Raw genomic sequence first — 27528 nt, 5'->3', positions numbered from 1 at the left:
ATTTCAAAACCCTGTCAATCCGTTACACCTTGGAAGGGGGAGAAGATGCGTGGGGTAATCTGACTTTTTGCCAGGGACACTGCCCTGCCACAAAGACGCTGTGCTGCTTAGCAATGGGTGTTGATGGGAATCGGACGTGCGAGGGGTGGTTGGTGCCCAAGCATAACGTCTTTCCATGAATTGGTTATTGTTGCTGGGTTTGGTTTTTTATTTAAAAGGATCCACTCCATCCCAAATCTGAGTGCAAATAAAGGGAATCATTTTGCTTCAGTCACCCAGAAGATGTTCAGGGTTGTCCCCCCCCCCCGTATGAACATAAAAGGGGGAGCTCTCTCTCTCTCTCTCTCTCTCTCCTCTGTGTGTGTGTGTGTGTGTGTGTGTGTGTGCATGCTCACTATAAACACTGCAATAAGTGATGCAGCTGCTTCCAATTGCTGCAGGCAGAAGAGACTCTTGCCCATATTGCCAGATATTCCTCATGCAGCAACTCACAAGGCAAGCCGGGCCTTGTGTTTTCCACCCTCAAGGCAGGCATTACCACCACCTCTCCTCAGATAGTTCCTGGGACCCCTGTGCTTCAGCACTTGAATAAAATATTTGGGAAGACCGGGTCAGCCCTGCCCCGCATAATCAATCATACACCATTTGAATGGCAATGCCTACCGTATCAACTTGGGGGAGGGGGGCTGAAATATTTTATGGGCTGGGGTACCTCAGCCCCTAGGAGTTGGCTCCTATGCCTGCTGCTGACCCTCATTCTGGTTTTCTCTCTTTTTAAATAAAGGAACAATATCTATACTGTATTTTTACTTGAATCCATATTACGTTCGTGATAGAGTCTGGTACAGGATGTAAACGGGTGACTGCTATCTCACAGGTTGTTGTGGGGATTAAATGAGGACTAGAAGATCAGGGTTCGAATCCCCACTCAACTACGAAGCTCACAGGGTACAACCTTGGGCCCAGTAACTGCCTCTCAGCTTAACTTACCTCACAGGGTTGTTGTGAGGATAAAATGGGGAGGGGGAGAACCATGGACACCACCTTGAGCTCCTTGAGGCAATAAACAGACAGGTAAACAAACTACACTAGCCACTCTTTTTACCTCCCACAATGCTCTGGAGCAATGCTCTGTCAGGGGCATTGTGGGAAATTTCAGTGGCAGCCTTACCTTCCAAGTTCCGGACTGCAGAATCCGGGACCGGCAGCCATTTGACACCAGAAGTTGCATTGACGTAACTTCCGGTGTCGCTTTGCCCTTCTATGGGCACCAAAAATGGCCGCCGCCGGCTTCGAAAGTCGCTTGTATGCATGTCAGGAAGTGCGTCAACACAACTTCCGGTGTCGCTCCACCCATCTATGGGCACAAAAAATGGCCGCCGCCAACACCGGAAGTCACATCTATGTACTTCCGGACATGCGTAGATGCGACTTTTGAAGCTGGCGGCAGCCATTTTTGGTGCCCATATAAGGGCAAATCGGAAAGGAAAAAAATGGCCGCCGGCAGGAGAAAATAACGGAGAAAAACGGGAGACGAAGTGATACGGGGGACCACCAGGAAAAGGTAAGTAAAAAAGGGGTTTCCCCGGGGAAAACAGGGTACTTGGCAGCTATGGTGGCAGCTAGGCACACAGCCAATGGTACTGCTTGGAGTACTGCGGGGGGGACGGGACACACAGACCCGCCAAGTGTTCCTATTTTCCAGGGACAGTCCCGGATTTACAGAAGCTGTCCCGGTTTCTGTTTTGTTCCCAGAATGTTCCGCTTTTCCTTAGGACGTCCCTGTTTTCATCGGAGAAATGTTGGAGGGTGTGGAGTTATGTGACCTCTGAACCAAGGAGATAAATAAACTATGCAACCTTTAGAGCAGTGTTTCCCAACCAGTGTGCCTCCAGATGTTTTGGGACTACATCATCCCTAGCTAGCAAGACCAGTGGTCAGGAATGATGGGAGTTGTAGTCCCAAAACATCTGGAGGCACACTGGTTGGGAAACACTGCTTTAGAAGACATCTGCAGGAAGCCTTGTATAGGGAAGGTTTTAAAAAAAAAAAAAAAGTTTGTTGTTTTATAATGTTTTTACAGTATATATGTTAGAAGCTGCCCAGAGTGGCTGGGGCAACCCAGTCTGATGGGCAGGGTAATAATAATAATAATAATAATAATAATATCATTATTATGGAAACAAAATAAAAAAATTCCTTCCGGTAGCACCTTAGATACCAACTAACTTTGTCATTGGTATGAGCTTTCGTGTGCATGCACACTTCTTCTGACAAACTTAGTTGGTCTCTAAGGTGCTAATGGAAGGAATTTTTTAATTTTCTTTCGACTACACCAACCAACATGGCTAACCTACCTGTAACTATCATTATTATGGTATAAGACATCTCTATTTTCATTGGTGAAATGTAGGAGGGTAGAGGAGTGACCCTGGATTTGAGGGCATTTTGCCACGGTCCCCCTGAAGCTTGGAGCCAGCCTGGTCTCCCATGTAATTCCATCCCTGGGGGAAGGGTGTTTAAGGTGGCATTGTGGGGTGGGGTGGTTCGGGCAGAGGGAACACCCATTTAACTTTCAACCTCTTGCTTTAAAGGCCAGAGGCAAAAGACATGTCAGGGTGTTTGGTACAACCGAATTGTAGTTACGCACGCTTGAGAAAGATGAATCAGGCAATGCCAAATCTTCTCCCCATATAGTGAGGCAGAAATTTGCCCTCTGCACTCCCAGAAGCTTCCAATTCACAATTCACAATAATGCAAGGCCTTAGCGGATGCAGAAGAAAAAGATAATGGTGGAAGGAAAATAATAATAATGAGAGAGAGAGAGAGAGAGAACACAAGACACTGACTGCGGCGTGAACCATGTCCCCGAAAACCAAGCAAAACAAAAAACGAGGGAGACCACAAAAGGAAATTATCAATGGAATTTGAACCCCCCCTCCCTCATTAAGAGGAAGGAAAAGTCTATAAAGCAACTTTTAAGAGAGCTTTGACCAATGAATTCCTTCTCAGGAACTGTGATCATGTGCTTTTTATTTATTTCATTGTGCGCTAGAGGCGTTGAATGGAGCCAAACGGGGTGAGCTTTTCAGTTCACCAACATTCTCATCATTAAAACCTTTTACAGCCTGGTCCTATGCAGAGGTAGGAGTGCTTACTCTCTGAAATCAGTTGACTCAGTATAGGATAAGTTTTTCCACCTTGGAAGTTATGTCCCGTCTGATCTTGGAAGAGGATAATTGCTTAGTAATTATCAGTATTATTTATTTAGACCCATTAATCACATGTTACATAAAATCATAGAATTGTAGAGTTGGAAGGGATCGTCAGGATCATCTAGTCCAGCCCCCTGCAATGTGGGAATCTTTTGCTCAGTGTGGGGCTCAGGGGCGTAACCAGGGGGCAGGAGGGCAGCTCCCCCCCAATCAAGTAAAACAATAGAAAACTTAACTAACTGCCCCCCCCTAACAAAAGTCATGCCCCCCCCAAAAATCCTGGTTACACCCATGGTGGGACTCAAACCCACAACCTTGAGATTAACAGTCTCATGCTTTACCAACTGAGCTACCCCAGAGATTACTTACATGTTTAATTTGAAAACAGAAATGTAGTATACCTTAGGTGGGGGAATCATACTACAAAACATTAATGTGTAGCCCCGATTTGCCCTGTCAATTACTTGGTTGGGGTGGCGGCACAAAATGTGGGGTTCATTGCACAAAACAGCACTAAACAGACTCTGGAAATTCCACTTTTGCAGTGAGAATTGTTCATAAGAGATTTCAAGTCAGCAAAACTACAGTCTTTCCGGTTCCTTTTTGTGGCAGGAGAACATTCTAGCTTAGCTGTCAAGTATCCCGTTTTTTACGGGAAACCCTCGGATTTTAATCCGTTTCCCACTGTTCTCCCGAATGGAGAAAAATCCCAGAAATCCCCCGGATTTCCTACCTGCCAGGGAGCCTCCATTTTGGGTGCCGCTCTGCCCATGTGTGGGCACCGGAAATTGGGCAGAGCGGCACCGGAGGTTGCTTCTAAGCATGCCGGCGGCCATCTTGGTGGTGGCCGCATGGCGGCGGCTGTCACCAAGATGGACACCGCCATGCAGCCACCACCAAGATGGCCGCTGGACATGCGTAGAAGCGACTTCCGGTGCCTCTCTGCCCGATTTCCAGTGCCCACACATGGGCAGAGCAGCCCCAGAAGTTGCTTCTGCGCAACTTCCGGTGCCGTGCTGCTGCTGATCCCACATTTTTTCAGCAGGAGACTTGGCAGGTATGCATTCTAGGTTAGATGTAGAATTCTGTGAAAACAGAAAACATTCACCCAGCATTTTAGACACAGAGTTTTGTTTTTGTTTTGCTTTTCCTGCTCTTCGTTTGGAAAGTCTCCTTTGTGAGCAGAGTGTATAATTTTTCCAGAGTCGATGACCTGAGAGGACGACATGACCAAGCTGCCGGGTGGCCCTCACACCACGACTCGTCCCGAGGACAAGTGAGTCACAGAATTATGGCTTGTGAGGAATCCAGCAAGCCTGGATATGATGAAACAACCTTTGACGGGAGAAAGAGAGAGATACAAAGAGGCGCACACATGGAGAAAACTTTGTAGCACAAGAGTCACCCAACAGGTCTCACGGCTAACATCATCCGAAAGTGTCATCCTTACAGAATGGTGCCAAGTTACCTTCTCAATCTGCCTTTTAGTTTCACACTCGGCCTAGGAATTCCTGGATTAATCATTCTTAGCTTAGTGTTTACATTTGACAGAGGTGACAAGCACATCCTTGTCATACCTATGGAGAGACAGGTAAGTGAAGGCGCTGTTGTGTATTTCGATCCCAGCTCGGCCACTGCCTACAGCCAAAATGAGCTGGGTTAAAATAATGAGTCGTCACTATTGCTCCTCAAAGCAGCCATTGAACCTCGCAGCAATTTCCAGCAGCCTCCACCCACAGGGGTCGGTGGTCAGGGATGATGGGAGTTGGAGGTTTTTCATGGACATGAAAAAGGGATTATATTTAAATCCTTGATTGCCAGTTTTCCATTGTTGAGGGCTATCTTATGCTCATGCCGCCGAGACCATATAACACCAGCCCTGAAAGACCTACATTGGCTCCCAGTACGTTTCCGGGCACAATTCAAAGTGTTGGTGCTGACCTGTAAAGCCCTAAATGGCCTCGGCCCAGTATACCTGAAGGAGCATCTCCATCGCCATCATTCGGCCCCGGACACTGAGCTCCAGCTCCGAGGGCCTTCTGGCGGTTCTCTCCCTGGGAGAAGTGAAGTTGCAGGGAACCAGGCAGAGGGCCTTCTCAGTAGTGGCTCCCACCCCGTGGAATGCCCTCCCATCAGATGTCGAGGAAATAAACAACTATCTGACTTTTAGAAGACATCTGAAGGCAGCCCTGTTTAGGGAAGTTTATAATGTTTGATGTTTTATCATGTTTTTAATATTCTGTTGGGAGCCACTCAGAGTGGCTGGCGAGGTACCGCTCCGGCGGGAAGGTAAACAGCATTTCCGTGCACTGTTCTGGTTCGCCAGAAGCGGCTTAGTCATACTGGCCACATGACCCGGAAGCTGTATGCCGGCTCCCTTGGCCAGTAAAGCGAGATGAGCGCTGCAACCTCAGAGTCGTCCACGACTGGACCTAATGGTCAGGGGTCCCTTTACCTTTACCTTTAAAAAATGTAATATGTTTGCCTCTTTCTGTCTCAAGAGACAATGGAGTGTGCTTCCGGGGGTGAAGCCAAACTACTGAGTTAGCGGCACTGAAATGACCTCCCTGGGGTGCAAGCCTGGGCCGTGTGTCTGGAGGTCCTGGGCCACCCAGACAAGACCCCCCTCTCAGCCTCGCCGATGTGGCCCAAAGCAAATCAGAGCAATACATTTGGCACCAGCTTGGCTGCAGGAGTTGCCGGAAGGAGACATTAAAATCAGATTTTAAAAAACGGCAAAAGACAAAAAAACGAAATGCACACCTGGCCATATATTTGAAAGGAGCTAGTCCTACCTTTCTAGCTAGCTAGAGCTGGACCATAAAGAAGGCTGATCACCGAAGAATTGATGCTTTTGAATTATGGTGTTGGAGGAGACTCTTGAGAGTCCCATGGTCTGCAAGAAGATCAAACCTATCCATTCTTAAGGAAATCAGCCCTGAGTGCTCACTGGAAGGACAGATTGTGAAGCTGAGGCTCCAATACTTTGGCCACCTCATGAGAAGAGAAGAATCCTTGGAAAAGACCCTGATGTTGGGAAAGATTGAGGGCACTAGGAGAAGGGGACAACAGAGGACGAGATGGTTGGACAGTGTTCTCGAAGCTACGAACATGAGTTTGACCAAACTGCGGGAGGCAGTGCAAGACAGGAGTGCCTGGCGTGCTCTGGTCCATGGGGTCATGAAGAGTCGGACACGACTAAACGACTAAACAACAACAATAACAACAGTCCTACCCACCCCACTCAAAGGATGCGTGCAAAAAAGGCCGCTCTAACTACCCTCCCAGTTCAAATCTGTGATCTTGGGTAAAAAAGAGAGAATGTTATTGTCCGTTGCTTAAAAACAGACAGTGCTTCCCTGAGAAGAGCATTCCACAAATGGGGAGCCACAACTGGAAAAGGCCTGTTGTCATGTCGCTGCTCTCTGCACCTCCCTTGGGGAAGGGCACATGAAGAAGAGGCTCAGATTATGAACTCAGCCATCGGGTTGGCCCATGTGGTGCATAATTCAGCATTGCGGGTCTCCTCTGAAATCCTGATGGGCAGCTGTGTGGTCGCACGTGAAAGGATGTGGGGATTGAACAGACACACCTTAGGACTGTAAAGAAAGATGGGCTGGTCTCCTCTCCCTAGAGATCTGGCTGAGTCCAGCTTAAAAGGCTGGCGGTAGTAGGACTTAAACGTGGAGCAACGCAAGCAGTTGTGATGTGCGTTTGCTTGCGATCCCCATCCCAGAGATGCATTAAAGGCAATGACCGTGTGACCTCTGAAAACACCCTTAAGGCAGGGCTGGAAAAATCCCAGGTGCAGGAGGACACAGAATGCTGGTGGTGTCTAGGAATTCAAAGTATTTATGGAGCGTTGCCCTTATTTGGCATTAGTGGCAGCTGGTATTAACCTCCACACACACACCAGGGGCAGCTGCTGTAAGCCTCATGTGCAAGAACCCCATCCAACACCACCATCCCTTTCTTCCCCATGTCCTCCTGATGCAAAGTAATTCACAAACCTGTTGCTTTATTCACCCCTGGTGAGATGATCCTTCACACCAGAGATTCGGACCGTAGGATGGAGAAGGTGCTATGGCAGAGGCACATCATCTCTTGACACACCCCTCGCAACGAGGGATCAGGGATGGTCTTACGGAGATGGGAAATAGCAAGTTCCGCAGTGAGAATTGCTCATATTCATGGCTCCAGTCAAACAGCTATGTTCCCTCCACCGAGACATTCCTCCATTCCATTCCTTTCTCCTTATTTCCCATCCCGTCCACATGGAAGACTTAGCATTCTGTGTCCACTGGTCTCATTGGCTCTTTTTTTGCGGGGGTGATTTTTGTAAAGATTTTTGGACTTCTGCAAACCTTTGCGTTTCCAACTCTCTCCATACATGCAGTTTTGGCTACCTTAGGGCTGCCACTCATGCCTGCACTTGAGGAAATAGAGGGAATGATTCTAAAGCCACTGAAATACTCCCTTTCAAAAGGATAGCGTCCCAGAAGGATAGACATATGTACAGTATAAAGCCGTTTCTGACAGTAAGAGCTGTTCATCAGTGGAACCGTCTCCCTTGGGCGGGCTCTCCTTCCTTGGAGGTTTTTCAGCAGAGGTTGGATGGCCATCTGTCATGGATGCTTTAGCTGACATTCCTAATTTGCAGGGGGCTGGACTAGATGGCGCTTGGGATCCCTTCCTACACCATGATTCTATGATATACAGTACAGTCATAACTTGGTTTAAGTACGCCTCGGTTTGAGTATTTTCAGTTTAAGTACTCCGCGGACCTGTCTGGAACGCATTAATCCACTTTCCATTACTTTCAATGGGAAAGTTCGCTTCAGGTTAAGTACGCTTCAGGTTAAGTATGGACTCCCGGAACCAATTACGCTCATACTTCAAGTTAAGTATGCTTCAGGTTGAGTACTCCACGGACCCGTCTGGAACGGATTAATCCACTTCCCATTACTTTCAATGGGAAAGTTTGCTTCAGGTTAACTACGCTTCAGGTTAAGTACAGACTTCCGGAACCAATTGTGTTTGTAAACAGAGGTACCACTGTACTCATATTGAGGCTCAATCTATTTCCTTTTTTGTTTTTAATATACATAAAATTACAGAAGAATGCAACCATGCACTGGCCACAAAATAGATGCCAATGTTGAAATTGCAAATGTGTCTTAATAACGTGAGTCGCGAATGCATCAGAGTCCAACAGAAAACAGAGGCGAGGGTGAAAATGCGCAAAACACATAATTGGCACGAAGTTAACTGCGACGCAAAAAGTCTGTTAGAAAAAAACATTATTACAAATACAATAGAAAAGTTCAGACAGATGTTTAGGCTCAGAATCAGCGGGGGAAAGATTGGGAAAGAACGACTTTTAGAAGACATCTGAAGGCAGCCCTGTCCAGGGAAGTTTTTAATGTTTGATGTTTTAGCGTGTTTTTAATATTCTGTTGGGAGCCGCCCAGAGTGGCTGGGGAATAAATATATTATTATTATTATTTATTATTTATTATTATTTATTATTAAAAATCAATACTCTTTGCTCTCTGCTCTGCTCCTCCTTTCTTCCCACCCAGGGCAGCCCTGCCCTCTGCCTGCCCCTCAGAGCCAGGGCTGGGTCTCCACAGCAGCAGACTCTCTTTCTCGCCCATGGCGGCACTGGCAGGGGAAATAGAGCAGGGGTAGGCAACCTCAGGCCCGTGGGCCAGATGAGGCCCAATCGCCTTTTCAATCCAGCCCGCGGACGGTCCGGGGATCAGTGTGCTTTTACATGAGTAGAGTGTGTCCTTTTCTTTAAAATGGATCTCTGGGTTATTTGCATGGCCTGCCTAGTGTTTTTACATGAGTCAAATGTGTGCTTTTATTTAAAATGCATCTCTGGATTATTTGTGGGGCATAGGAATTCGTTCATTCCCCCCCCCCCCCCAAAAAAATAGTCCAGCCCACCACATGGTCTGAGGGACGGTGGACTGGCCCACGTCTGAGAAAGGTTGCTGACCCCTGAAATAGAGACATCCCAGGATCAAATCAGAAGCTGGGGTGTCTCTTGTAATTCTGGGACTGTCCTTGGAAAATCAGGACTCTTGGAGGGGCTGATATAGCAGCTGAATAGCATGGATGGCCAACACGTGGCAGGGAAGAAGAGGCACGCCTTGGTATGGGAAAGAGGGCTTGTGAGCTTAACTGTGGCAGGCAGTCACCACTGCCCTGGCCTTCACCTACTCTCCAGCGCACTAGAGACAAAACCGTGTCAAAACGTAAAGTGGTAATAACATTCTGGGCTTGCCTCATGCCCAAAGGTTTGGCTGCCGTTGCTGTTTCATAGCACATGCCCAATGGAAAATGGATTCATTTCATTGGCTCTTTGGGGCTGGTGTTTCGCCACCATTTGAAACAGGATAGGCCAGGATTCCACGTAGACAATCTCTCCACCCCCAGCACAGCGGCGAATGTCTACATCCAGCCACACAAAAGCAATCCATCTTGGAACCACAGTGAACACCCTTGTAACTGGGGCCAGCTCTTCCCAATAAATCTGTCTTACTCATCTGGAGGAAGGTGGCAACACCTCCTTTGTTTGCAGCAAACCTAGGCTTCTTTCAGAAGGACTGCCTCCCAAACTATACCGGGCTATGATTGGCGATTGCTTTTTGGGGGTACTGGGAGCTTACAATGGCCCTGTCACAGTCCAGTCGGCGGGCGGTTGAAGCCCTGGCTGAGGACGTCAGGGCCAGAGGCAAGATGGTGGTGTAGAAGCAGGAACAGGTGCAGGGCTGAGGGTCCAGCAGCAGGCAGTCGCAGGGTCAAGGAGCAAGGCAGAGGCGAAGGTCTGGGAGTCAAGGAGCAAGGCGTCGGCAAGGTGAAGGTCCAAGGGTCAAGGAGCAAGGCATTGGCAAGGCGAAGGTCCAAGGAGCAAGGCGTCAGCAAGGCAAGGGTCCAAGGGTCAAGGCGTCGGCAAGGCAAGGGTCCAAGGAGCAAGAGGCCAGAGGCAACCAAGCAGGGATAGTGTTGCTGTGGCAAAGAGCTGAAGGGAAATGCTGAGCTTTTATCCCTCCCAGCTCCTGCCACCAGGTGCAGTGAGGTATCAAGTGGGCTCACCTGAGTGACCACTCCTTACCTCTCCAGCACAAGCTGAGGCCTCACCTGAGTGACCACTCCTTGCTTCTCCAGCACAAGCTGAGGCAGGCCCCAGTCCTGCAAAGCACTACAGGCCCCAGAGTCTGACTCCTGCCCATACTCCTGACAGGTCCGAGCTGCTTGTCAGGGCAGGTATCTGCTGGCGCTGAGCCAGTTCTGAGTTAGCCCTGTTGCAAGGGAAGGTTTCTTGGCTCCCCAGCGGAAAGCGTGTTCGCCAACAGCACAGGCATTGTGGAAAACAGGAAGCAGAAGGATGGAGATCTGGTCACCAGCTTGGGAGAAGAAAACACCCTGGCCTCTAGCTCTTGAGTAAACAAGGAAGCATACATTAACTTGGGCTTTCTCATAAGAAGGATCTACTGGATGAGGCCACTGGCTCCTCTAGTCCAACATCCTGTTCTCACGGCGGCCAACCACATGCCAGCGGCAAACTGGCAAGCAGGGCCTAAGCACGAGAACACTCTGTGGTTTGCGTGGCAATGTCCGTCCCAACCCCGTGGAAATAATAATAATAATAATAATAATAATAATAATAATAATAATAATAATAATTAATAATAATATATTTATACCCTGCCCATCTAGCTGGGTTCCCCCAACCACTCTGGGCGGCTTCCAACAAAATATTAAAATACAGAAATCCATCAAACATTAAAAGCTTCCCTAAACAGGGCTGCCTTGAGATGCCTTCTAAAGGTTTGGTAATTGTTGTTCTCTTTGACCTCTGGTGGAAGGGCATTCCATAGGGTGGGTGCCACTACCGAGAAGGCCCTCTGCCTGGTTCCCTGTAACTTGGCTTCTCGCAGCAAGGGAACCGCCAGAAGGCCCTCAGAGCTGGTCCTCAGTGTCTGGGCAGAACAATGGGGGTGGAGTTGCTCCTTCAGGTATACTGGACAGAGGCCGTTTAGGGCTTTAAAGGTCAGCACCAACACTTTGAATTGTGCTCGGAAACGTATTGGGAGCCAATGTAGGTCTTTCAGGACTGGTGTTGTATGGTCTCGGTGGCCACTCCCAGTCACCAGTCTAGCTGCCGCATTCTGGATTAGTTGTAGTTTCCGGGTCACCTTCAAAGGTAGCCCCACATAGAGTGCATTGCAGTAGTCCAAGCGAGAGATAACTAGAGCATGTACCACTCTGGCGAGACAGTCCGTGGGCAGGTAGGGTCTCAGCCTGCGTACCAGATGGAGCTGATAAACAGCTGCCCTGGACACATGAGACATCAATTAAGGTTAATGGGGATAAAAGGCCACAACTTTATTGGTTACTGATGTTGAGCGGTATTGGCTTAGGCATTGGACCCTAACTGGCTATATCTGACCCCAGCCCGTGTGTTGGTGGTTTGGGAAGGGTTAACCACCAGCCTGGAACTCCCCCTAGGGTCACTGATAGGGGCGTGCCCAAGGCTCTAACCTCCATAGGCTTCAGGCAGGGCCACGCCCCCGGAATCCTTTAACAGAAGACCCCTCCAATTTTCGGGGCAGGTGATGGCGCTACCTCCCCTCCTCCTGACTTCAACATTAAAACTCCAATGCCTAACCACCAAACCAAGAGTTGCGACGTATTGCTATGAGATAGGCAGAAAACCAAATGGCCGGTGCCAATTTGCCAGTTGGAAAAAAATCCTACCAGGTCCCTCGATGGCGACCGACCGAGGTCCATAGCAAGGTCAAGAGAGAAGAATCATAAAATCATAGAATCATAGAGTTGGAAGAGACCACAAGAGCCATCCAGTCCAACCCCCTGCCTAGCAGGAAACACCATCAAAGCATTCTTGACATATGCCTGTCAAGCCTCTGCTTAAAGACCTCCAAAGAAGGAGACTCCACCACACTCCTTGGTAGCAAATTCCACTGCCGAACAGCTCTTACTGTCAGGAAGTTCTTCCTAATGTTTAGGTGGAATCTTCTTTCTTGTAGTTTGAATCCATTGCTCCGTCTCCGCTTCTCTGGAGCAGCAGAAAACAATCTTTCTCCCTCCTCTATATTATATCCTTTTACATATTTGAACATGGCTATCATATCACCCCTTAACCTTCTCTTCTCCAGGCTAAACATACCCAGCTCCCTAAGCCGTTCCTCATAAGGCATCGTTTCCTGGCCTTTGACCATTTTGGTTGCCCTCTTCTGGACACGTTCCAGCTTGTCAGTATCCTTCTTGAACTGGGGTGCCCGGAACTGGGCAGAGTATTCCAGGTGAGGTCTGACCAGAGCAGAATACAGTGGTACTATTACTTCCCTTGATCTAGATGCTATACTCCTATTGAGGCAGGGTGGGTGGGTGGGCGGGGAAAACCTAAAGTGTGGGCAGGTGGGCGGGGGAAACCGATGCAGCTGGTGAGCGGGACAAAGAGAGGGATTTCCCGCCCGTGCCCCTGCTTAAGAATTGCAGGACATGCCTCCAGGCTGGCCAGATTGGCCAGCTTGCAGGCAGCGCGGGCGGCAAACCCACCTATCGCTCAGGGGCTGAGTACCAAACCCCTGCGCGCGTGGCTGGGTCGTGCCATGCCCGCAACCCCACCTCCTCTTCAGGGCGGAAGTGGCTTTCCAGAAACTGGTTTTCAGACTCATTGCAGACTGTGAAGCCACAGCATGGCCTCCAATGGATCAGTGTGCCAGGCTATTAACCAAGATTTTAGTGGTTCAAGCTCACCTCAGGGACGGCTGTGGGCAGGATTCCTGCATTGTAGGGGGCTGGACTAGATGGCCCTTGGGATCCTTTCTGACAGTTCCATGATTCTATGGCTAGTAGCCATGGATAGCCTTGTCCTCTGTGAAATGGTCTAATAATCTTTTAAAGGCTTCCATGTTGGTGGCTGTCAGGGGCTGGACTGAGGAGGAATGGTGGGGACCACACCCCCTTCTCCTGAACCTTCCCTGATAACAGGAAGACAGTATAGATTTAGAACAGTGGTTTGCAGAAGGGCATAGTTCAGAGGCTGCAGAGGGGAGAAGCTGGGAAATATTGGGGGAGGAACAGCAGGAAGCAGCAGCACCACCAGGGGAGAGACAGCCGACAGACTCAGTGTCCTTGGAGAGCATTCCTGACCCCCCTGCTCCCGGGACCAGGAGGACATTGAGGGTAGTAGAACAGAGAGCTCAGAGGCAAAAAGCTCAGAATAGCCAATGCAGGAGTGACATTGAATAGGGTAGATGTAGGGGGGTGGGAGGTTACAGGTAGGTAGCCGTGTTGGTCTGCAGTAGTAGAAACAAAATTTAAAAAAATCATTTCAGTAGCACCTTAGAGACCAACTAAGTTTGTCATTGGTATGAGCTTTTGTGTGCATGCACACTTCTTCAGATACTTGGAGCAACGCCATTTTTTAGGGAAAGCTGCATTCCTTCGTCACTCTCTGTGAATATTGAATAAATTGCTTGGTAAGAACTTTTATCGTTTCTCTGATTCTTGGCTGCCACTGTGGGAGGGATTTGATTCCCCACAGCCTGATGGTGGCCATCACTGCTTCCTGAGGCAGCATGTTCCATAGTTTAGTGACACACTGCCCCAAATCGTCTAACATTCAGCTTTGTTGGGTGCTGTGTTTTGAGAGAAGGGTTTCGTTTATTGCTGCCCAAGGAGCACCGCGTCTTGAAAAATGGAAGAGACTGCCAGTCAAGGGAGACAATACTGGGCTGGTATAAGGTAGTTGCTTACATTCCCATTTTCAGCTCAGCAACAGAATGCCTTCGGAGACTGGAATTTTCTCCCATTGATTTCTGGTTTTGATGGCAGGCTTATGTTCCTAGATTCTTGTGTACAGGACAAGAATGGAGGACTTGCAGGTCTCCAAATGTTGCTAGACTACAACCCCCTTAAAAAAAAACCCCACCACTTTTAAGAACTTAGGAGTAGGGGTTGGGGAGGAAGAAATTCAATTCAGTTCACATTGTTTGACTTTTTGTTATGTTATATATTTTTTGAGTTTTTATACTGTAAACGCCCCTGGGAGACTCAGAAGAAGGGTGGTATATAAATTTGATTGATTAATTAATGAAAGCAAACTTGCCTGATTTGTATGTTCCAAAAGATTGTGTTAACTGAAACACAGCTGTTCTTCAAAATTCACACTTCTCTGAATTTTGCAATGGAGTTCAAAAATGCATATACTCAGGTAAAATATGCATATTAGTGAAAAAAAGCATACCAACATGTGTTATATTAGGGGAAATTGCTTTGCATTTACACACACACACACACACACACACACACAGAGGGAAATTATGTACAAGTGTATATGTGAAATTCGCACTAACATGCACGTGAATTTTCATAAAGGGATAAATAAATTGCAAGCTGATGCTGAAATGTGGAGAGCTGAACCCAAGATTGGGAAAATGAGAAAACCTAAATCGCCCATCTCAAGTTAGGCGTTGTGCTGTTATTTTGCTGTGACCCTCTGAGATTTATCTGCTGTTTTGAGATTCGTGCATATATGTGTCATCTTGTATTGTGGTTTCATTTTCATTGCAAAGGCACCCTGGGAACACCGTTGTGTCAAAGGCGTGAGATATAAATATGGTAAATAAATAATTTGTTGGCAGCTGATGGCATGGGCCCGTGCGATTAAAAATCAAAGCCCAAGGGTTTCTCTCAGTAATAATTTTGGTAATGGCTGGATACTAATAAGGTGCTACAGGGAGAAGACAACAACACTGCCATTTATATAACTGTGCTTATTGGTGAACTTGGGTCACGCAGTCCTGTATGGTGGCAGGCGGAGAGAGAGCAGATTGGGATCTACTAGCAGAAATCTGGGTGAGGGTTTCTGACTCCCCACTGTGTAACAAGAACATCAGCACAAAGGCTTTAAAAGACACTGTTAACAAAATAGGCGGAACCCAAGAGTTAGTTTACTGTGAAAGGACTGGGAGCTAAGCTATAGCACTGGAAACAGTGGTGGTGATGGCAATGTACTAAGCTTGGGTGAAAACCAGGAGTGAATTTTTGTATGTGAATGGACCGGGAGCTGAGTGCTGGGAACAAGTACTTGAGCTGGGTGCGTGCTGCTTACAGCTGCTCTGGTCCTTCATCATGCAGGAGTGTGTCCTGTAATAATAATAATAATAATAATAATAATAATAATAATAATAATAAATTATTTATTTATTTATACCCCGCCCATCTGGCTGGGTTTCCCCAGTCACTCTGGGCGGCTCCCAACAGAATATTAAAAACACGATAAAACAGCAAACATTAAAAACTTCCCTAAACAGGGCTGCCTTCAGATGTCTTCTAAAACTCAGATAGTTGTTTTCCTTGACATCAGGTGGGAGGGCGTTCCACAAAGTGGGCACCACTACTGAGAAGACCCTCTGCCTGGTTCCCTGTAACCTCGCTTCTTGCAGTGAGGGATCCGCCAGAAGGCCCTTGGAGCTGGATCTCAGTGTGTGGACTGAACGTAGGGGGTGAACTGCCAGAAGGCCCTCGGAGCTGCACTCAGGGTCCAGGCTGAACAATGGGGGTGGAGACACTCCTTCAGGTGTACTGCATAGTTGTCAACTTTCGGATTTGAAAATAAGGGATCAGCAGCCTCATCGTCCCAGGGACAGTCTACAGTATATCTAACAATCCAGGATAGCAGTGGGAAACGGCGCTGAAATAAAGGAATTTCCAGCAAAAAAGTGGAGGGTTGACAGCTATGGTTTACTGAGCCAAGGTGGTTTAGGGCATTAAAGGTCAGCACCAACAATTTGAATTGTGCTCGGAAACGTACTGGGAGCCAATGTAGGTCTTTCAGGACCGGTGTTAATATGGTCTTGGCGGCCACTCCCAATCGCCAGTCTAGCTGCCGCATTCTGGAATAGTTGTAGTTTCCGGGTCACCTTCAAAGGTAGCCCCACGTAGAGCACAGCTAGGTTATAGATGATTGTCCTATTTCATAGAATCGTAGAATTGTAGAGTTGGAAGCAGATCCCCAAGGATCATCTCTTCCAACCCCTCTGCAATGAAGGAATCACAGCTAAAGAATCACAAACAGATGACCACCCAAACTCTGTTTAAAGACCTCCAATGAAGGCGAGTCCACCACCTTTTGAGGATGTTGAACCACCTCTTACAGTCAGAAGGTTTCTCCTAATGTATAGTCGTAATCTCATTTCCTATTGTTTGAGTTCTTTATTTCAGGTCCTACCATCCAAAGCAGCAGAAAACAAGCTTGCTCCATTTTCCATGTACCCTGTTTCCCCTTTTTTAATACGTAGTCAGAAAGTAAGCCATGGCAGGGTTTTTAAGCATTTGAGAAATATAAGACATACCCCCAAAATAAGCCATACTTCCGCTCCGCGGAAACCAACCCCCACAGGCACCTCCACTCACAGAGTCACTCCATGCAGCTGGCACTGCAGGAGCGCGATCAGCTCTGAAGTGGCGCTCCAAGAGCTCCACTTAACAGCTGATCGCGCTCCCGCCTTGCTGGCTGCATCCCCGCGCTCCGCCTTCTCGTCCATCGCCGCCCTGCCGCTTCTGTGCTTGTCGCCACCGCTGGGCTCACTGCTTCTTCCTTGCCTGGCCTGGCCAAGGAGCTTGGAGCGCCCTGCAGCGGCAGGCGGAGCACCTGAGCCAGCGGCCTCTGCCTGGCCCGGCCTAGGATGCCTGCTGCCCTGCCACCCGGAACCAGTGGCTGCTGCAGCGCCGAGCACTCAAGAGAACCGAGCAGCGCCCTGAGCCAGCGCCCTGAGCTGTAAAAACTGTACCGGTAATAAAAAAAAAAGACATCCCACCGAAAGTAAGCCACCCTGTGTTTTTTTGAGGAAAAAAAGTTATAAGACGGTGTCTTAAAAAAGGGGAAAGACGGTAACAGACCTTCAGATAGTTGAAGACGGCTTGAAGATTTGATGGACTTGTCTGGTCAACAAATGAGAAAAAGACAAAGAACCCTACTTTGGGGGCATTACTCTTCAATATGTACCTGCAACAGGCATGCCAAAATGTATTGGTAATAATGTTCATGCATCAAGGCCAAGAATAGCCACCTGTGGTCTGAGTTAGGAGAATAATAATAATAATAATAATAATAATAATAATAATAATAATAATAATATTTATACTCCGCCCATCTGGCTGGGTTTCCCCAGCCACTCTGGGTGGCTTCCAACAGAAGTATTGAAATACAATAATTTATTAAACATTAAAAGTTTCCCTAAACAGGGCTGCCTTCAGATGTCCTCTAAAAGTCTGGTAGTTGTTTTTCTCTTTGACATCTGGTGGGAGGGTGTTCCACAGGGCGGGTGCCACTACCGAGAAAGCCCTCTGCCTGGTTAAGGAACTTGGCTTCTCGCAGGGAGGGAACCACCAGAAAGCCCTTGGCACTGGACCTCAGTGTCCGGGCAGAATAAGTCCAGTAGTCACACCAAACAGTAAATCAGGATCAAAGGGCAAGTGAAGAGTTAGGCTAAATGAGCAAGCAGGAAAGAAACCAATCAGAAATATAGGGAAACAACAGAGCTCAGAAGGACTTGGTCATCAAGCAAAGTTCCACTGAGACAGGAAGTCCTCTTGTATTCCTTCCTGCCCAGGAAGGTCCACTAGCCAGTCTGGGAGGGCAGAACTGGTCCAGGACCTTCACTGTCACCTGCAGTTCACACAAGCAACTGTACATACCGTAGTTCCATCAGCTTTTGAAGCCATGTTTCTGGAGGTCAACTTCAGCTCTTTCGGGGTACAACCAGAAGAAATGCAAAACCTACAGACCCACCTGACCCCATGGTGCAGGGATGGGGATCTTGTGGCCTTCTAGATGATGTTGGTCCCTAATTCTTACCAGCCCCAGAGAGCATAACAATGGTCAGGAATTATGGAGGCTGTAGCCCAATGTCTGGAGGGTCAAAGGATCTCTATCCTTATCATAGTCACATCCACACTTTGCTACAGGCGATGGAAGATTCTCTAATTCTCAGATAACCTATCATCAATACACAGTTTCTGGGGGGGGGGGTGCAGACAGATTAAATAGTGTGATGCAGGGATCTAGTGATCCTCACCTCCATCTGATTCAGTTGGAGGAGTCCCAGCACCCATGTCTACCATGGCCTTTTGCTGAAGTTTTCTGTGTTCTGGAATCAGCTGGGGAACCTTCTCAGATGGATTCTGTCATCTTGTCTGTCCCTGCCGATGTTGGGAGCCAGAAAGAAGAGCCTTGGATTTTTCTCACGGTGTGTTCCAAGCCTGACAGTGTGATGAGAACTTCTCCCTTATTTCAGAACCAAAGAGCTCCTCCAGAAGCAGAAATTGAGGCAGAGGAGTGGAATCTTTGTTTCTTTCTTAACCAGTTTGCTTACAAGTAGCAATCCCTTAGGGTATACAGGGAGATTAGGTTGTCTCCAGGAGGGCATTGAGTCATCGACATCACCGCAAGGGACTTCTGTGAAAAGGAGAACAATTTGCGAGGGCTGGATGTGAAGTTCTTTGGGAAATGGGTGACCACAGAGCTCAGAGAAGGCCAATGCGGGTGGGAAAATAGGGAGGTGTTAGGGGGTGTCTGCTGTCGTGCAAACATTCCTCCCCTCCCCCCAGCTTGGATGCAGCTCAGGGTTGCTGCCCCCCAAGAAGCTGGAAGGTGACTTTCTTCTGATTGTAGCTGGAGCTGATGCAGCTTCATATACCTTCAAAATCTGGTGAGATTTTGGTTCTGGATGGGAATTTCTAATCTCACTTTTGTCTTATCCACCTGCGTAGCAAATGCAGTGCAAAAAATAATCAACACCCTTTGCTTCTTCATAAGGATGAAGTTCAGAGTGCCGAACAGTTATACTTCTTAGAGGAATTAGTTGTTTAATATTGGGCTTTTGTTGCTTTAAATGCATTGTCTGCTGGGGAGATAGGAAGCTGCCATGAGGAAGGACCATGCTAATGAAACAACCCCTGTGTTGCAGACTTGAGTCAAAATACCAAAAAAAAGAGGCAACACGTCGACCAATTCCAACGGGCGAAATATAACTGTTTTTATCTTTATAACCTAGAACGGACAGTGATCCAAGTAATCATACTGTTTCAGTTTGATCTTCTTCAGTTTTTTAACTTAGTGTTTGTATACAATCTGCGGAACAGGGGTCATACACATATGTAACCCCTGCTGAACAGCCACCTAACCAGTTACCTTTTCCGTTCCACGTTTTACCAGCTTTACCATGGGGGAACTTTGTCAAAAGCCTTACTGAAATCAAGATACACTACATCCACAGCATTCCACTGATCCACCAAGCTCTATCCAAAAAGAAAAGAAATGAGATTTGTCGGGCATGACTTGTTTTTGAGAAATCCATACTATTAGCTGAGGGACGCAGGTGGCGCTGTGGGTTAAACCACAGAGCCTAGGGCTTGCCGATCAGAAGGTTGGTGGTTCAAATCCCTGCGATGGGGTGAGCTCCCATTGCTCGGTCCCAGCTCCTGCTCACCTAGCAGTTCGAAAGCACGTCAAAGTAGATAAATAAGTATTGCTCCAGTGGGAAGGTAAACAGTGTTTCCGTGTGCTGCTCTGGTTCGCCAGAAGCGGTTTTGTCATGCTGGCCACATGACCTGGAAGCTATACGCCGGCTCCCTCGGCCAATAATGCGAGATGAGCGCGCAACCCCAGAGTCGGTCACGACTGGACCTAATGGTCAGGGGTCCCTTTACCCTTTACCTTTATACTATTAGTAATCACAGCATCCTTTTCTGAGCGCTCACAGATGGACCATTTAATTATCAGTTCGAGGACATTTCTTGGTATTGATGACATGGTCACTGGTCAGTAGCTACCTGGCTCTTCTTTTTCCCCATTTTGAAGGTGAGGATAACATTTGCTTGCCTCCATTCCACAGGGACCTTAGCTGTTCCCCAAGATTATAGACAGAGTCTCTGAGATTACACCCACAAGCTCCTTTAGTATAAGGTTACCAGATTTTTTCCCCAATGAATCCGGGGACACTTTTCAACTTCAGTAGGATTTTGTCAAGGGACTGATTTGTAAATCCGGGGACTGTCCCCGGGAAATGGGGACGTCTGGTAACCTTACTTTAGTACCCTTTTTGAACAGCAGTGGCTTTCCAAGGTCTGGGGAGAGGGCTTTCCCATCCCATTCTACTCAATCCCCTTTATTTAAATCAGGGGTCTCCAAACTAAGGGCCGGGGGCTGGATGCTGCCCAATCGCCTTCTAAATCCGGCCCACAGACAGCCCGGGAATCAGCATGTTTTTACATGAGTAGAATGTGTCCTTTTATCTAAAATGCATCTCTGGGTTATTTGGGGGCCTGCCTGGTATTTTTACATGAGTAGAATGTGTCCTTTTATTTAAAATGCATCTCTGGGTTATTTGTGGGGCATAGAAATTCATTCATTATTTTTTTTCAAAATATAGTCCGCCGTCTGCCCCCAAGGTCCGAGGGACAGTGGACCGGCCCCCTGCTGAAAAAGTTTGCTGACCCCTGATTTAAATGGAATGATTGCCCCTGGGGTCCTGTGCATGGAAAGCACATATTCTGCTATTGCACCGTGGTCAAACCATGCCGGCAATGTGTGTCACTCTGCAAGCTTTTCTCTCCTCCCACCCCAAGACAAGCAAAAGCAAGCACCAGTAGCTGTTTGGCAATTTAGAGCTGGTGGAAAGTGTTTGGCTCTAGGGAACAGAGATATTAACCTGGCTGCAAATGATGATGAAAAAGACAACGTAAAAATATGCCAAACCTAAGCGGGGTGGTTTGTTTTGTTTTCTTTGTGCAGGGGGAAACGGGTGTAGAATTCTACACAAGTGAATGGTCACCAGAGGTCATCCAGTCCAGCCCCCTGCTGCAATGCAAGACTTGCAGGGAACCAGGCAGAGGGCCTTCTCCGTAGTGGCACCCGCCCTGTGGAACGCCCTCCCATCGGAGGTCAAGGAGATAAACAACTACCTGACATTTAGAAAACACCTAAAGGCAGCCCTGTTTAGGGAAGTTTTCAATCTGTGATATTTTAATGTATTTTGGTAATTGTTGGAAGCCGCCCAGAATGGCGGGGGAAACCCAGCCAGATGGGTGGGGTATAAATAAATAAATAAATAAATAAATAAATAAATAAATAAATAAATAATTGCTTCCCTCCACACAGCCATCGAGTCGCCAGCTTTTGAACCATCTCTTGTAGCTGCACCTTGATGCTCAGGGAACAGCAGGTGGTCATGTTTTGAACCATTTCACCAGCTTATTTCTGCAGATCAAGCTCATGTTAAAACATTTCGTATTTTCCTGTTGCAGACTGCCCTGGGATCTTCGGGTGAAGGGCGGTATACAAATTTAATAAATAACAATAACGATATTGTTAATGGATTAGCTTTTCTGTCCTGCTTTTCGTCCAAGTTGCACAAGCGACATTCATGGGCCACCCCTCCCATTTTATCTGAACAACATCCCTTTGTGCCTAGCAGTGAGTGCTGAAAACTGCTCCCTACAAGGCCCTTTCCACCTGGCCTAGGGGGTAGGGCCCAGACTCACTGGAACAAACTCTAGGGTTGGGGCAACTGTCTAAAATGCTTTTAAATGCTTTTAAATAGTTTTAAATCTGTGGCTTTTTTGTTTTGCTTTTGCTGTGTTGGGGGTGGGTTAAACGTTTAGTTGGGGTTGGGGATTATTTTAATTTGTGTATAACTGCAAATTCATATTACAGTGGTACCTTGGTTCTCGAACTTAATCCATTCCGGGAGCCCGTTTGACGTCCGAAACCATTCGAAAACCAAGGCGTGGCTTCCGATTGGCTGCAGGAGCTCCCTGCACTCGAGCAGAAGGCACGTCGGATGTTCAGCTTCCAAAAAATGTTTGCAAACCGGAACACACACTTCCGGGTTTGCAGTGTTTGGCAGCCGATTTGTTCGGGAGCCAAGCTGCCTGCGTACCAAGGTACCGGTACCACTGTATTAATTTCTACTGTTATATTGGTTTATTGTATAGTCTGTATAAGGTAGGCTGAGAGATCATGACTGTCCCATGATTACCCAGTGAGCTTCATGGCTGACTGAGGATTTGAACCCGGGACATTCGAGGTTACACCACATTGTCTGTTGCAAAGACACAGGCAGAGGCCAAGTTGTTGTTGTTTGGTCCGGTCAAAGAGAAGTGCAGGATCCAGAGCTGCCTTTCCATTATTTCCCAATGTGTCTTATCTCTCTCGTGTGATGTTCAGTTTCCAAAATTATTATTTTTTAAAGAATTTTTATTAATTTTCACATAAGCACGCAAAATAACATACATTTAACAAATACATCCACTAACCCCTACAATCACATTTAACAAAGAATAAGAAAAATAAAAAGATAAAGAAAGAAAATAACTCCCCTCCCTCCCGTCTTTCGGATTTGTTTTTTCACTCTAGTCCTGCAGTTTCTTTTACCTACTTATTCAAAGTCAATTCGTAGGATTTATTTTAGTCCTGCAAGTGTCCTTAAGCTTCTACAGTTCCTCTCGATATATTCCACAAATTTACTCCACTCTTTTTGGAACTTTGTTTCCCGCTGGTAACGGATCCCGTGGGTCAACTTAGCTAGTTCTGCATAGTCCATCATCTTCGTCCTCCACTCCTTGACTGTTGGTAGATCCTGTAATTTCCATTTTTGGGCCAATAAAGTTCTTTCCGCGGTTGTAGCATACATAAAAAATCTCTGATCTTCTTTAGCTATTTCCCTACCCATTATACCCAATAAAAAGCTTCAGGTTTTTTGGGGAAAGTATATCTAAACATCTTTTTCAACTCATTATATATTTGCTCCCAATATTTTTTAACCTTTTCGCATGTCCACCACATATGATAAAAATTCACCATCATTCTCTTGACATTTACAGCACTTTTTACTACCTGTTCTATACATTTTTACTAGTTTAACTGGTGTTAGATGCCATCTATACATCATTTTCATAACATTTTCTTTCAATGCGGTGCATGCAGTAAATTTCAATGTTTCATTCCATAATTTCAACCACGCTTCATAGTCAATATTATACCCAAAATCTCTTGCCCACCTTATCATGACCTCTTTTGTCAAGTCATCTTTTGTAGACCATTCGAGCAAGTTCAGTTTCCAAAATTAGCAGGAGGAGAGGAGGCCAAGATTGGGGAGGGGGAAGCAGATGCGACACAAAGACTCGGCAGCAAGGGGTGGGGAAAACCATCTGTACCGGTTGGGTTGTTTAAAAAAAGGGGGGGTTGTTCCTACCGCCACACCTTCCCACATGAAAGAGCAGTGGAAACAAAGGCCCAGAGCTAAAGACAATGCCCTGCCAGAGATGGAATTGAGATGGATTGGGTTACGGTACATGGCTCCGCTTTGTGAAAGTTCCACTGGAGGTCACCAAGGGATTAGAGAATTCCGGACTTCGTTTGGTGACCAGCGAACCAGAGTTAACGAAGATGCTGTTGTGGAAGCAGGCAGGTGGGAGAGGCATGCGCCCGGACAAGGGAATCCATCTGCAGAGATGGGCAGTTCATAGCCACATGCTCTTCAGTAATGATGCAACACAACTGCCAGGGGTGGAAGGTGGGGAGATCTGCTGTCGAAAGGTTCAGTTTGTGGGTGGCTCCAGACTGTCAATATCTTGCAGGACCGATTCACATGTGCATTGGGGTTTTCTGTTTGTGCAGTGCATTTAAGGCAAGCACCCTGTCACCGTAGAGCAGGCATGTCCAACAGGTAGATCGTGATCTACCTGTAGATCAGTGGTCGTCTGCAGTAGATCACTGGGAGATCATTGGCTCCCTCAAAAGAAGCTGAACAACTGTGGCTCCCCTAAAAAAAGATCAACATTTTACCTCCTGCCTGAAAAAAACTCAGCAACTTTGACCTGAACCCCACCCCCATGGGCCTTCCTAAAAAAATCTCAACAACTTTGACCTGAACCCCCCAAAAAGGGGGTAGATCATTGGTAGATCATTGGCCCCCTCCTCAAAGAAGCTGAACAACTGTGGCTCCCCTAAAAAAAGCTCAACCTTTTACCTCCTCCCTGAAAAAACTCAACAACTTTGACCTGAACCCCCAAAAAGGGGGTAGATCACTGCCAGTGTTTAACTCTGTGAGTAGATCGCAGTCTTTTGGGAGTTGGCCACCCCTGCCGTAGAGCAACAAATTCGCTAAAAGAATAACAACAACAACAACAACAACAACAACAACAACAACAACAACAACAACAATAATCCTGGACTTTTCGCAGTTTAATAATAATAATAATAATAATAATAATAATAATAATAATAATGGCAATTTTATTGTTTATACCCCGCCCATCTGGCTGGGTTTCCCCAGCCACTCTGGGTGTCCCACAGCACATAAAAAACCCCGCAAAACATTAGACATTAAAGATTTCCTGATACAGGGTTGCCTTCAGATGATGGGGAAAGGCACTGAAAAATGTGGAATGGACCACGGGAAGGTGTGTAAATGACCCACAAGCAAGTCACGTTGAATGTTCACTGTTGTGTAATCATCCCATAAACAAATCACAATGAATTCTCAATAAAGGCCGGACAGGATGAATGCCGAAGAAGCAGGTTTTCTGCAGTAGCCCCGATTCTGCATTGATTAATGTGAGAACGCTCTGCCAAGGGACTTGGGTCTAATTTGGAAGCTCAAGGGAGGCCCCTGAAAGGCTCCAAGGTTCCGAGGCTGGGGGCGTGCTCATGACACCATGTCATCATGCTGCAATGTGATGTCATGATGTCACATGCACTGGGCACCCATAACCTAGGGGCCAGCTCAACTCCCGTCTTCTGGGTTTCTCTTCATTTCCCCTGGTACCCACTCTCATAGAATATTTTTTTTTTTGTTCTTCTGCAGACCTTCGTGAATTTCAGGTGCACTGCTCTTTTGGCTGCAGAGCTGAATGACAAACCTATTTGCGAAAGCTAATACCGAGGAAATGAATTCCCGGGACCAGCTGTAGAGGGAACCACAGGATGAACAGAAGGGTTGTTTAGGTTTCAAAATGTTGAAAGAAGAGGGTATAAATGCGCTTACATCCCATTAAACTTTGCGGTATCTGAATGTCATTCGTTAAACCCAAGACAACATCAACAAAAGCCAGTAAGTTTTATTTATTTATTTTAAGGGTTGGATTTTTCTGCATTGATAGATTGATTCTGAAACTGAAATCGCTTTGTAAAATGGCACTTCAAAAAACTGCAGCGAAAAAAAGTGATCTGATTCCCCCCCGCCCTGCCTCATGTTGTTGTTGTTGTTGTTGTTGTTGTTGTTGTTGTTCACAGACCCTGTGATAGCTGAGTTGGTTAGAGCATAGCGCTGGCATTGCAGGCGGCTGGACTAAATGATCCTCAGGGTCCCTTCCAACTCTACAATTCTATGATTCTGTGATTCTTTGCTCTACAGAACTCTTCTGCCTAGCAGTGGGATTCACATCTATGTACCAATCAACTCAGCTACAAGCGCCTCACACCCTAGTAATCAGACCCCTCAAAGCAGGGTGCAATGATATACCTGGTTTCTTGGGAAGAAACCCTATAGTAGTGGGGGGGGGCATGACCCCAGATGCAAAATTCTGAGGGGGTGCAACCAGGCAGGCCCTGACCTCCGTGGGGATCCCTTCCCCGGCAAAGGCAGCATAGCAGCCCAGGCCCACGGTGAGCCGGCATGGACAGAGGGAGGTGGGCAAGGGGTGACTCCAGTGTGGCCTGGTGCTCCTCTCCACGGGCGTCGGGGGATTCACCCACCAAGGGCCAGGGTGGCTGGCTAGGCTCCCTCCTGCATGGGCAAGCAGGGAGCGTTCCTGCCTCGGGCCCCAGCAACCTACGCTATGCCACTGCTATGGAGCCCAATGGAACTAGCATGTATAAAATTGCACTGTAAGTGAGTGTAAGACTTGGTCTACTGTTTCCTTGGATAGGGGTGTGGGTGTGTCAGAGAGAGACGAGAGAGAAAGAATTCAGTCCCTCCATCACCCAAAGAGTAGAATGGTGCTGACAAAGTCAATTCACTGACCATCTGTCAGAGGTGTCAGGATCTGATCGAACACAAGCTGCTGCTGCTGCTGCTTGTCCACTGTTGTTGCTTTGGGCTTGTGTGTGTGTGTGTGTGTGTGTGTGTGTGTGTGTGTGGTGCAAAACTCTTGCACGTTAGTGGCTCCATCCAGCAATGACACACCTGTGTGCTTCATCACTGATCTTGGGCTGGGGCAACTGCAAAACACACATGGCCCTTAATGGGAGGCATGGAAGTTAGAAAAAAGAAGATGGGCAGTGATGAATTGCCTGATGGCACTGAAAGTCTGGAAAATGTACCTGGTACTGGTTGAATTTCAGAGCTTGACAGCTCTAGGCTCATTGGTTTGTTTCAGTCTGTTGACGGTGCCTTTCAAAGCAAAAGCCCTCTAAAGACAACTCACAACCATCATCATATAAAGGGGGGTGGGGGTGGAATATAATAACCATATTATTATTATTATTATTATTATTATTATTATTATTATTATTAAATTTGTACACCAACCTTCATCCAAAGATCACAGGGCAGTTCACAACATAAAAATACAAAATGAGAGCACAAAATATATAGCAAAGCAAAGCAAAAGCAACCAATAACCCCCTCCCAGAAACGCATTTTTAACTTGCCTTTTGAATACATTTTATTAGAGTTTATAAAGAGAGATACAAAACTTAATGCCAAATATCTTTTTATCCAACACTAATCAAAATAAAATAAAAACATAGAGGAAAAGGAAAAGGAAAGGAGGAGGAGAAACGAGAACAAATGAGAGAATGTTAGGAAAAAAGAGATAGAAAAGAAGTTTAAAGAGATAAAATTCAGAAATTAAAGAATTTCAAATTCTTCATTGGTCCGCTATGTATAAACACTAGTCACTTCATCCACTTCAATATAACACCCATCAAAACAACTTTCCACAAACCAACATGATCTTCAACCCCCCAAATCCATATGTCATTCTTTCATTTTCTTTTTCATGCAAAAAGTCTATGGAAACACGTTTTAAACTAACACAGCAGCATCAAAATGCTTCGTCCACCCCGTGTCGTCCAGATAGTACAAATTAAACATTTTAACACAATTTTAAACGGAGAAAGAGCAATGGTTTTAAATCATCTTTAATGAAAAGCAGATCAGAAGAAAAAGATCTTTAAAAATAGATCCCGCGGCCCTGATGCTGGTGGACTCTGTTCAAGCCTTCCCAGATGTGCACCCTCTTGATGTCATTGGACTCCAACTCC

The 27528-nt window shown here is 46.8% G+C and overlaps 1 non-coding gene across 1 annotated transcript; it reads right to left on the bottom strand.

Moving 5' to 3' along the window:
• Positions 1 to 3501: 3501 nt before the first annotated feature.
• On the bottom strand, positions 3502 to 3570 carry TRNAN-GUU (transfer RNA asparagine (anticodon GUU)). Its single transcript has one exon. It is a non-coding gene; the product is annotated as a tRNA-Asn (tRNA).
• Between the last annotated feature and the right edge of the window lie 23958 nt (positions 3571 to 27528).

The sequence above is a fragment of the Zootoca vivipara genome, chromosome 13, assembly GCF_963506605.1.
Source record: "Zootoca vivipara chromosome 13, rZooViv1.1, whole genome shotgun sequence".
In the NCBI taxonomy this organism is placed as follows: domain Eukaryota; kingdom Metazoa; phylum Chordata; class Lepidosauria; order Squamata; family Lacertidae; genus Zootoca; species Zootoca vivipara.
The sequence above is the reverse complement of the archived record's forward strand: the minus strand, read 5'-3'. Positions and strand labels throughout refer to the sequence as shown.